Here is an 11,700-nt window from a genome sequence, read left to right as displayed (position 1 = left end):
CATTATGTGCAAATTTCCTAAGCATGTTTTTCAAGGTTTGGTTATACCGTTCAGTCAACCCATCAGTTTGTGGATGATAAGGGGTAGTCCTGAGAGGCTGTATACCAAGAAGCTTATAAACTTGTAACAGAAAGGAAGATGTAAAGTTACTCCCCTGATCAGTAAGGATTTGCTTAGGTAATCCAACCCTGCTAAACACCTTCAAAATTTCCTCAGCAACTCTTTTAGCAGTAACTGTGCGCATAGGTATGGCCTCAGGATACTTGGTACAGTAATCAACAATTGTAAGAATGAAACGGTTACCTTTGGAACTTCTTTCTAGTGGACCGATAATATCCATACCCACAGTATTAAATGGTTCATCAATTATTGGTAAGGGTATAAGCTCTGCCTTGGGAGGAGCTGAAGCAGTGTACTGACATATTGGGCAACTACGACAGTAAGTAGTGATCTCATCATAAACTCCAGGCCAATAGAACCGATAGAGTACTCTGGCCAAAGTTCTTTTATAACCCAAATGTCCAGCAACAGGAATATCATGCGCTAATTTCAAAATTTCTGGTCTAAACTTTTTTGGCACAACTAACTGTTGCACTTGTTCTCCTGTTTTTGGGTGACTACACACTCTATATAAAATATTGTTTTCCACCAGGTAATAGGGTGTAACAAGCTGCTTACCACTTTCTGCAACCACTTTACTGTTAGTTAAACCGTGTTCATACAATGCATATAAGTCAATGTCCTGTTTTTGTTCAAATGCAATATCAGTGTCCCACAAGTCAGCATTTTTATACTTGCCATCCAGGGAAACTCTTCTCCTAGAGACATCCTGCTGTCCTGGAACTCTCAGAGGCTTTGATGATGGCGGCTCCATGATGTCCTCATGGAATGGGAAAATGTCCTCCAAAGTCTCACCTCTCTTGTGTGCCTTTGCTTTAGCTCTGGTAGTCACAGCAGACAGCTGGCTTTTCCCCATTAGCAAATCTTTGAATCCGGGTGTGGTTCTTCCAAGGATCACTGGTACTTGTAGTTCTGGAACAACAACTACTGGCATGGTAAAACATTTTTCATCCAACTGCAGGTCAATATTTGATGTGGAGTATTTTTTTGTATCTCCATGAACACAAGTAATTGGCACTTTGGGAGAGTCCATCTTCTGAGTTATTAGGTTCTCCTTTACCAAGCTTAATTTACTGCCAGAATCAAGCAAAGCATCCACGTTCTGTCCATTAACTTGGATTGGCAGCATGAAGTCACTGCTAGCAAAAAACAATCCAGACTTTGTGCCTTTAGAGCTTTTCCTGGGGCAAAATTTAGCTATGTGTCCCTTTTCTTGGCAAATATAGCACATTTTTTCACTGGTGACAGTTTGTAATGGACTTCTGGCTTCTTGACCTCTCCCTCCAGAGAAAGTTCTGAATGGTTTGGCTGGGCCAGTTGCAGACCTGCTTAGGTCTCTCTTTGCTAGGATAAAGTCCTCTGCCAAAGAAATAGCTTTGTCAGCATTTTTGGGCCGATGTTTTTTAACCCAAGCAAGAACATCAGCTGGAAGAATTTGTAGAAACTGTTCAAGTATGATTGCTTCACTAATCTGCTCAGTCGTCTTGTTGTCTGGTTTCATCCATTTCATGTATAAGTCTTGCAGGCGAGTAAAGACTTCTCTTGGACCATCAGTGTAGCTGTACTTGAGTTCTCTGAACCTCTGTCTATAGGTTTCCTCACTGATGTCATATCGCCTTAGAATAGTCTCTTTAACCAAGTCATAGTTATTTGCATCATTCATGTTCATGTGGCTATATGCCAGTTGGGCTTGTCCAGTAAGATATGGCGCCAGTCTTACCACCCACTGTTCCTTAGGCCACTGACAGGTATGTGCAATTCTTTCAAATGTGGATAAATAGGCTTCAATATCATCTTCTGGAGAAAGTTTTGTCATGCGAGGGTCTTTCCAAGCAACAGGGGGTCTCAGGGTTTGAAACAGCTCCCTCCAGCGTTCATCCTGACGTCGCAATTCCTCGCAATTTCTCCTGGCTTCCTCCATTTGCCTTTTTTCTGCATTGATCTGCTGCACAGTTAACCATTTCATAAGGTCAGCAATGCTCTCTGGTAAAGTCTTTTCAGAAGGCTCAGCAACACTTGGAGTTAATGGAGCAGCTGTGGCTCCTTGCACTTCTGCATCCTCCTCTAGCAGTGCTCTCTGTCTGACACCTTGACTTTCCATATTCACCAGTTTCCTTGCAACAGTTCGCTTTGCAGACTTAGTTGGTGGCTTTGCATTAATACGCCAGGAACGTGTCTTGTACATAACTCCCTTGTTTCTTTAGGCTTGAGTACTTACAGCAATACTCCAAAAATCATCCCACTTCTGACACCATATGTGAAGCATGGGATTTTTTCAAAAAAACAATCGGACCTTGATTGATGACAAGAATCCAAGGAGTTTATTTCAGGAAGTCCAGTTTTAACAAAAAATAATAATTCTTCAGAAAATCTCCATAATGTATACAACAACCACCTTGTACCTCAGGCTGCTGTAGTCTCACAAACTATCCATCATGTGAACTTCACCAACACATACCCAGCTTTCTGGGAATTGGAATCATTTTATACCTTAGACATTTCCCATAATACTCTGCAGTTTTCCCTATAAAACCCTGGAGTTGCTGCAGACTTGCCTCTTATAAGATCAGGGGAGACACACCCAGTGCAACTCCACTCATGCAGGTAAATATGCAAAAACACTTTATAAATCCATGTTAATGTGAACAGTTCCTTAGTGTTAGTATAGGGTTCCCAGATGGTAAGACAAGAAATAGTAGGAAAATAGAGCATTAGGTGGCCAGCCTACTGAGGAAAGAAAGAAATAAGAAGCAGTAATAGAACATTCACACAGAGATATTACCAGATCTGGGGACTTATGTACCACCACTAAGGTTACAAAGAAGAAATTACATGTAAACATAACACAAAACAGTTTACCTCTTCACAATTGTATTCCGTTATTACGGTAAATGTCAAGAGAGGAAAGGCACTCCAGACCAGTCTCCAGGAGACCGGTCCGAGCCCGCAGTAAATACAGATTTGTTTAGCAAGATAAACATGCAATGTACCTGTGTACCTTTTGATTGTCCGCCTCAGGCAACAGAGAGGCTAGGTTCACCCCTGCCCCCAGTACTGTTGAGCGCAGGGGCCCACCCCCAGTACTGCGAGAGAACTCATTTACTCATTTGCATATCGACCAAAAACAGGATTTCTACCAAACAGCATCCCAAAGAAAAATAAATAAAATTTTAATGATAGAATCCCTTTAAAAAGGCTATTCTACTCCTACATTTACTTCTTTGATTCTCCCCACTGTTTCTTCAAAATTCGGGTTTCTTCTGGTATGCTAATGAGGATCACGGAGCATTATAAGGGTCCCCCAAGGGCTTGGAGAACCCCCCACATCCTATCTTTGATGTTTGTACTCCGTCCCCTCCTGCTCTTCTCCAAAGCTTAGTGCCTTGCTTAGGCCTTTGACGCTGTACTTATCTAAAATCTCAGGCATACACAATCGGCTCTGCCACTGCGGGTTCGGACAGAGCCAACTGCGCATGTCCAAGCAGGCATTTTGTTGTGGTCTACTACACGAGCGTGCTGTGCTCGTATGCTCAATAGACCACCACAAAATGGCTGCTTGTATATGCGCAGTTGTCTCTGTCCGAACCGGCAGTGGCAGAGCCGATTGTGCATGTCTGAGATTTTAGATAGGTACAGGGCAGCATCAGAGGCCTGCACAAGTTCCTGAGGAGAACGGAGCACAAGCATGAAAGCGATAGGGGGACGCTTCTGGTGCTCCTTGAGCCTCATTAACATACCAGAAGAAAACGAATTTTGAAGAAATGGCGGGGAGAATTAAAGTAGTAAAGGTAGGAGTAGAATTTTCTAAAGGCTATTCCAACGTGTCTTTAGTTAAAAATGAGTTTTTCAAATGATATACTCTTTAATTGACCTGAGCATAATAAATCTCAATACCATTTAAAGGCTGAACAGATAGGATTGAGCAACTTGTCTGTAAGTGCTCTGCAACGAACATGACTCATTATAACTTATATGCACAGCATACATTTAGGTCCAAAGTAGCACAGCAATGTTTTGTAGCACCACAGATTGATCTCAACTATTGAGTAATAGCTAAAGTGTACACAATTGCATAATTAAGGCTATGTTCACATAGTGCTTTTTTAAATTAGGAACTGTGTGCATTTTTAGTTGCAGTAATGAGTAGGACATTTCGATGTGAAGTTTCAGATTAGCACATTATTACTATGACTGTAAAACAGACGTTTTCAATTTAATGGCCATTAGCATTCAGATGAAATGCACAATATGCTAGGCAGTACTACCATTAAAAAAAAAAAAAAAAGTGGGGGAAATTTGACGAGCCCTTAAAGACCGAGCCAATTTTAGTTTCCAAGAGACATAATTCTTTTTTTTTTTTTTCATTCCACAGAGTCACATGATGGTTTATTGTTTGTAGAACAAATTGTACTATGTAATGACTTCATTCAATATCCTTTATAATATACTGGAAAAAAAATTCTGAATAAGGAGGAATTGGAAACAAAATTCATTTGTGCCAAATTTGATATGGGTTTAATTTTTATGGCGTTCACTATGTGGTAAAAATAAGATGTTACCTGTATTCTGTGGATCAGGACAGTCACGGAGATCCCAAATTTCTATAGTATTTGTAGTGCAAAAAAAAATGTTGTGTCACCATGCTCTGACACCTGTAACTTTTTCCTGCGTGACAAGATGTCATTTTTATTGATACTATTTGGAGTCTAATGCTTTGATCACTTTTTAGGCTGGATTCAAACCAGCGCTCATGTGTTCAGGAATTCCGTCCCTGAAGCCACTTGAAAAATGCAGAAAAAAGTCCTGCAAGCAGGGCTTTCTGCTCTGCAATTTTCAGGCAAAAACCACTGTTTAGGCGGACTGGGTTTCCATTTTCGTGTATTTCGCCCTTAGGCCTGGTTCACATCTGCGTCGGTAATCCATTCGGGGAAGTCCACATGGGACACCCCCCCAGACGGACTACTGAACAAGTGGTGACAAGTGGTGAGCTTATAAAAGCACACAGACCCTGTAGACTTTAATGGGGTCTGTGTGCACAGTCCGTGTGTTTTCACTGCACACTGCTTACCAATGCGTTTGGTAGTCCGTTCGGGGGGACAGACTACCAAACAGATTACTGACGCATTACTTACTGCTCCCATTGAAATTAAGAAGGTAGCAGCCATGTCTTCCAAATTAAATACCCTTGATTAACTGATGGTCTACAAGTGTAACCACCTTTGTAAAAGTGAAAGTTGTAGCAATTTGCTGGTCTGGAGAAGGTGAGTGTCAACATAATGCCAAGGAGAAAAGACATCAGTAAAGACCTTACAGAAGCTATTGTTCCTGCCAATCAATCTAGGAAAGGTTAAAAGGCCATTTTCCGGCCACGCCTTCACAGCGGCACTGATAGGGGGGTTCCTCCACCCACAAGGACAGAAAAAGGCATGGAAGCTTTAAAAATAGTCACTCCTCATACCTACTTCCATTGTTTCCTGACCCTTGAATATCATAGATGCCTTCCTGCCAGTGTGGGTCCTCTGTGTGCACATCCTGCTGGCTGACTTAGTGGAAGGACTGTCTAAGATCAGAAAATAGGTAGTACTAACAGATAATAGCTATGTGGCAGAAGTTGACCATCTTCTACAAGAAAAGTCCTGAACCCAGAACCAATAAGGAGGAGGTTTCTTTCTACTCTCCAATTTTTGTAGTCCAGAAGCTGAATGAAACCCTACAGAGCTATAACTATAACATCCTTGAATCGGTTCATTAAATCAAAAAAATCAAAATGGAAGCTATCCAGTCTACAATTAGGGTGCATTCACACTACGGAACGCCAGTGTGTATCACAGCCGTACACGCCGGCGTTACAGCAGGGCTGCCGAACACTTCCCATTCATTTGTATGGGAGCCGGCATACGAGCGCTCCCCATAGAAATGAATGGAAAAAAGCAGTCCATTCATTTCTATGGGGAGCGCTTGCATGCCGGCTCCCATAGAAATGAATGGGAAGTGTATGGCAGCCCTGCTGTAACGCTGGCGTGTACGGCTGTGATACACGCTGGTGTTCCGTAGTGTGAATGCACCCTTAGGGTGCATTCACACTGAGTGAACGCTAGCTTATTTTGTAGAGTAAAATTACACTTGTAAATTTTGCTATCCCATTGACTTCAATGATATTTTTTTACAAGTGTAAAAATACGCCTGTAAAAATACACCTGTAAAATGTCATTGAAGTCAATGGGATAGCAAAATTTACAAGTGTAATTTTACTCTACAAAATAAGCTAGCGTTTACTCAGTGTGAATGCACCCTTAAACTGTTATTTCAGGACTGTTTCATGGTGTTGCTCGACCCCAGTAGTAATGTTCTCCTTCATGAGAAATCTCAAAAGTTTTTGTGTCTTGGGAGAGACATTCTCCGTCTAGTGCAGCATTACGAATTTCATCCTTTCCCATTTGGACTTTGTGTAGCCCCAAGGATCTTCATAAAAATCCTAACAGAGATCACAGGGTTCTTAGACCTGAAAGGCATACAGATTAGACCATACCTAGATGATTTTCTGATTGAAGCCTCTTCAGCAGATCTCCTTGTGCCACGTCTCCAGATAGATCAAGAATCTGATTCTAATCTGGGTTAGATCATCAATGTAGAAAAATTAGATCTCGCTCTGAGTCATCAACCCATCTTCTTTGGAATATTATTACTCACTCCAAATGACTACCAATCAATTTTGAGTCCAATCTCTTCCATTCACTACACTCTATTAGTTTCTATTTGAGAGATCATTAAGCTACTAGGAACTCTAACTTCAACCATTCCGGCAGTTCTCTTGGTCCTATCTCATACAAGACAACTACAGACTTTTCTTCCAAAAACTTCCTGTTCAGTAAGTTCAGTGGACACCCCATCATCAGGAGATGATTATGACAGATGTCAGCCTATGGGAATGAGAGATCATCCACAATGATTCAGGATTTGTGGAACCAGTCCTTAGCTTAAGCATCCTCAAACCTGAAAGAAGCTGTCATTTGGGAAGCGTTGAAGACCCTGAAGCCTCACCTAGAAGGGAAGACAAGTAAAAATACTTTCAGACCACACAATGGAAGTAGCCTATGTGACTAGACAGGGGGTATAAAAAGGTTGTCTCCGGTGTCATCTCAATTTAATCAACAGAAATTCACCAAGGTACTTGGCATTGGCAGGAAGGCAACTATTGTCTTCAAGGGAATAACTGAAGCAGGTTTGAAGGGCTATTTTTTAATACCTGCATCTTGTTTCCTGTCCTGTGGTGAGAGAACCCTTCCGTCAGTGCTAGTGACAAGGTTAAAAGGAAATCCAGTTACCGGTACGTGTAATCTTATTTTTTTATTTTTTTACTTTTTTAGTCCCTCATTCTACAGTGAGAGATTATTCAGATTAAGAAAACAATCAAAACAATTGACTGTCTTCCTAGGAGTGGGCATCCTAGTAAATTCATGCCAAGAGTACCAGCGCAATGCTAATAGAATTAGCAAAAAACCCAAGAGCTACATCTTGGACTCAGCAGGCTTCAGCATGTTAATGTTCAAGTTCATTACAACATAATCAAACTGAACAAGTATGGCTTGTTTGGAAGCGTTGCCAGGAGAAAGCCTCTTCTTTCTGAAAAGATCATGGCTACAATTAGAAAAGTTGTATCTGAAAAAAACTACAAGACTTCTGGAACAAGGTACTTCAGACAGACAAGACCAATGTGGAGGATGTTTGGCCGTAATGTATGGTGCCACAGCAAATCGGCACGATGATCAAGCACACTGGTGGAAAGGTGATTTTGCAAGCAAGGGACCTGAGCACCTTTTTAGTCATTGAGTTCATTGTGAACTCCTTTGGCTAAAGCTAGGCCAAAGCTGGGTCATGCAACAGGACAATAATCTAAATTACACCAGAAAATCAGAATAGCTTGAGAAAAAAAAATAAGGCACTGTAATTCTCAGTCAAAGTCCATAGCTTAATCTGATAGTGTTGTGGGGAGGAGAGATGTGTATATACATGCCTGCAGATCTCAATGAACTGAAAAAAAGTTGTAAAGGCAATAATTCCTCTAGATAATTATAAGACTGTAAAAACTCATACATAAAACCACTATGTCAAGTTATTGCAGATAAAGGTTGTTCTACAAGTCATTGATTTATGGTTTACTTAAAGGCGTTGTCTGAGATAAAATCCTATTTCTAAACTAAGATAAACTCCCTCCTCCTTCCTAACTTCTAACTTACTCATTTTACCAAAAATGTATATTTGCCCATATCCCTGGGGCGGTGATGTGACCGCCCCAGGCACATTTTCAGATTTTCCGGTGCCATTCTGTTTCCCTGTTTTTGGATATGGAACATCACCAATACTAACACCCCCCCCCCCAGCCCATACACACCTCCACCTCATCATACTTACCTGTCTTCCTGTTTGGATCTTCTGGGCGTGGAACATCACTTCCTTCTGGGGGGCCAGCTCCTCCTCTTCTTGATGTCTGCCCGTATCTCACGCCTGCGCAATAGACTCGGAGTAGTGTGAGTCTGTTCTACGTGAACAACAATACTGTACCATTTAAACAAATGCAGAAGATGCCAGAGAAACCCACAAATCACTCAAGACGCTGCTCAAAGTATTTGGGTGCACTTATTAATCCATTAATAGCACTTTAGCAAATCATTTTTATTTTTTTAATTTATGGAAAACCCCTTGAATTTTTCATACAGGACTGCCATTTTTTGTTAAATATATAATGAAACTATGGAATCTGTTGTGTTCATCTGAGGTTGTATTAACCTCAGACTACAGAGGACCCAATAGCAAGATATTGTGGTACGGAATCATCTAGTGGTACAAAAAGATCATGGTTGAAGTGAAAACTGCAGAACAAAACAAACATAAAAAACATATCCTAATAGTTAAAATTGTGATAGGCTGCTAGAGCTAAAACAAACCAGAGACAAGTATTAACCTAATTTCAATACATAAGGACTAGAGATGAGTCCTGGGTTTGAATCCTGCCAAGGGCAACATCTGCAAGGAGTTTGTATGTTCTCCCCATGTTTGCGTGGATTTCCTCCCATTCTACAAAGACATATAGACCGACAGGAAAAAAAATATGTATTTGAAAACTTAGGTTTGATTCAGTACATAATGGTTCCTTTTAATCCTTTGCCACACATTTATGGAGTTAGTACTATATAGATAGGACTGAACAGAAATACCCATTTAGTTTAGGGCATCTTAGAAGAGAAGGTAAATAGAGGTAGACCGGCATCACTCCGAAGAATTTTTTAAGATATAACTTTTACTCCATGTTGATAAAAGTACAAAAGTGTACAACAAAGTGGTGAAAAAATAGAAAAAACATTAAAAAACCCCAATGTGTTTCGGAACACGAAGTTCCTTAGTCATGGCATGTTAAGCAAAAATTCTTCGGAGTGATGCCGGTCTACTTCTATTTACCTTTTGCTACAATTTTGTTCCTTTGTCCAGGAAGCTGATCGTGCACCTTGAAGATATATCCCAAAGCATTCACAGTGAGCTCCTCTTTGTTACTATATGGACTATCTAAGATGAGAGAAGTTTGGCGAAATACAAATAAATGTGTTTTTAATGTTTTAATCAAATGTAAATAAACCGTCTGGACTTTCTACAGCCAAACACGATTTCAACATGACTGAATGGGTGATCCTATGTAGCCCTGGTCTAAAACCTACAGACTGTACAAAACTCTGTGTGAATTGTCATTCTATATTTCACCCACTTGTCAGATCACTGTTGACATAATATGACATAAGCAAATTTTTACACTGGGTGCATACAGTCCAGATCATACAGGAGCTGTCAGCCTCTAGTATACACTATATACAGCTCAGTGCTCTGCTGCTCCATGTGACTACAAGGAGGAGGGGGCTGATCACATGGGAAGTGCTTTGCTAAGGAACAGCTCACATTACATAGTCTGTGAAAGGGAAGAAGCCACAGGCTGAGCGCAGAAACAAGTAAGTAAGGAGGGGGAACATGGAAGTCTTATTGTATATGTCCCAGCTTACAACACAAGGCTGGAGATGCAGGAAAGAAGGGACAACCATACCGACTGTGTGTACTGCAGCCAATGCAGTCAATGAAAACTCAAGCAACATTGTGTGACCTTCTGTATATGCATAGACTATATGAATGATCTACCTGCCTCTGTGTGTATCTATACATAACAATATAGTAATAGTTAATATGCATCTGACAGTTCTAGATCTAGTTTGTGTAGTGACTGAGTAATAGTTATGGTCACATCTGTATGAGAGACTCCTTTATATTGTCTGCCAAATTTAACATTCTGTCAAAACAACAGATGCGTAGGCGGAACGAAAGAATCTCATTGTAAGCTAGTTGTTCTTATGTTATGTTACGTCTTTTTCAAACACAACCCAAGTTTGAACAGATCCCTAGTAGGGTTGAGCCGATCTTGACTTTTCAGGATCGATTTTGAAATCCAAATTCCGATCATTTTTCATTGGAACCCGATCTTGATCCCAATTCCGATCCCAATGCAAGTCAATGGGATTTTTTTTACTAATCGGAGATCGGATTTTAAAAACAATCCTATTCACTATACAGCATGGAATCTAACAATTGAATGCTTTAATTGTTAGAATTCACGCTGTGTAGTGATTTTTTTTAATCACTAAGTAGCCAGAGGATTTTGTTTTAATCCTCTGGCTACTTAGTCCCCCCTGGTGTCCACTTACCTGCAGAGATGGCTGGTCCAGTGCTTGGTGTTCTCGTTCTCCCCCTGCCTCCCAGGTTAGGAGAGTGTGGGCGGGTTAGGAGAGTGTGGGCAGGTACTGGGAGGGGAGACGTCACGTCTCTCCTCCCTGTACCCGCCCACACTCTCCTAAGCCACAACCCCCGCCTTCTTTCTAGCTCTTTAACACTAACCTGGGAGGCAGGGGCAGCGAGGCGAAGAAGAACGAGAACACTGGGCACCGGACCAGCCATCTCTGCAGGTAAGTAGCTACTAGAGATGATAGCTAGTCTCCCATTAGAATGAATGGACGCAGCCGGCATGCAGGGGTTAAGGCTGTGTGCCGGCTGCTTCCATTCATTCCTATGGAACCGCCTCGGAGTCTTCACACTGAGTATACACTCCGCTCAGAATGAGTGGAGCGTATACTCCGTGTGAAGGCTAACATTGTTAACTTTTCCCACAATGCTTGGCCAGTAGCAAAGCATTGTGGGAAATAATCACCAGTCTTGATCCCACCTAAAAAATTTGTGTTCGGAATTCCGATCGCGATCGTAAAATTTTCTCGATCGCTGATCGGAATCCGATCTTTTCCGAACATGATCGCTCAACCCTAATCCCTAGGCTAGTAACATTAACATTTGCGTTAGTTCATTTTTGGTTGGGTTTCCATTGCTTTTTGATGGTTACAATGTCCTAGCGTGTTGTCCTATTCTATCCAGGCAAAAAGCCACAGAAAGTTATTCTGGCATGAAAAAGTCGCAGACCTCTGTGAAACTAGCTTCAATTCCTCTCAATTCCCCCAGATGTCTTGTACATATATATTTTTTTAATCAGGGAAAATG

The 11,700-nt window shown here is 41.2% G+C and overlaps 1 protein-coding gene across 2 annotated transcripts in view; it reads left to right on the top strand.

Annotated features, from left to right (window-relative positions):
* The first annotated feature begins 10,044 nt into the window (after positions 1-10,044).
* Positions 10,045-11,700, top strand: part of SLC18B1 (solute carrier family 18 member B1) — a 32,144-nt gene continuing 30,488 nt past the window's right edge. For both annotated transcript variants that reach the window (XM_075266631.1, XM_075266630.1), the window contains exon 1: positions 10,045-10,115. The gene's annotated coding sequence lies outside the window, so the exon portion shown is untranslated. The remainder of the gene's footprint in view (positions 10,116-11,700) is intronic.

The sequence above is a fragment of the Leptodactylus fuscus genome, chromosome 3, assembly GCF_031893055.1.
Source record: "Leptodactylus fuscus isolate aLepFus1 chromosome 3, aLepFus1.hap2, whole genome shotgun sequence".
Taxonomy (NCBI): domain Eukaryota; kingdom Metazoa; phylum Chordata; class Amphibia; order Anura; family Leptodactylidae; genus Leptodactylus; species Leptodactylus fuscus.
The sequence above is the reverse complement of the archived record's forward strand: the minus strand, read 5'-3'. Positions and strand labels throughout refer to the sequence as shown.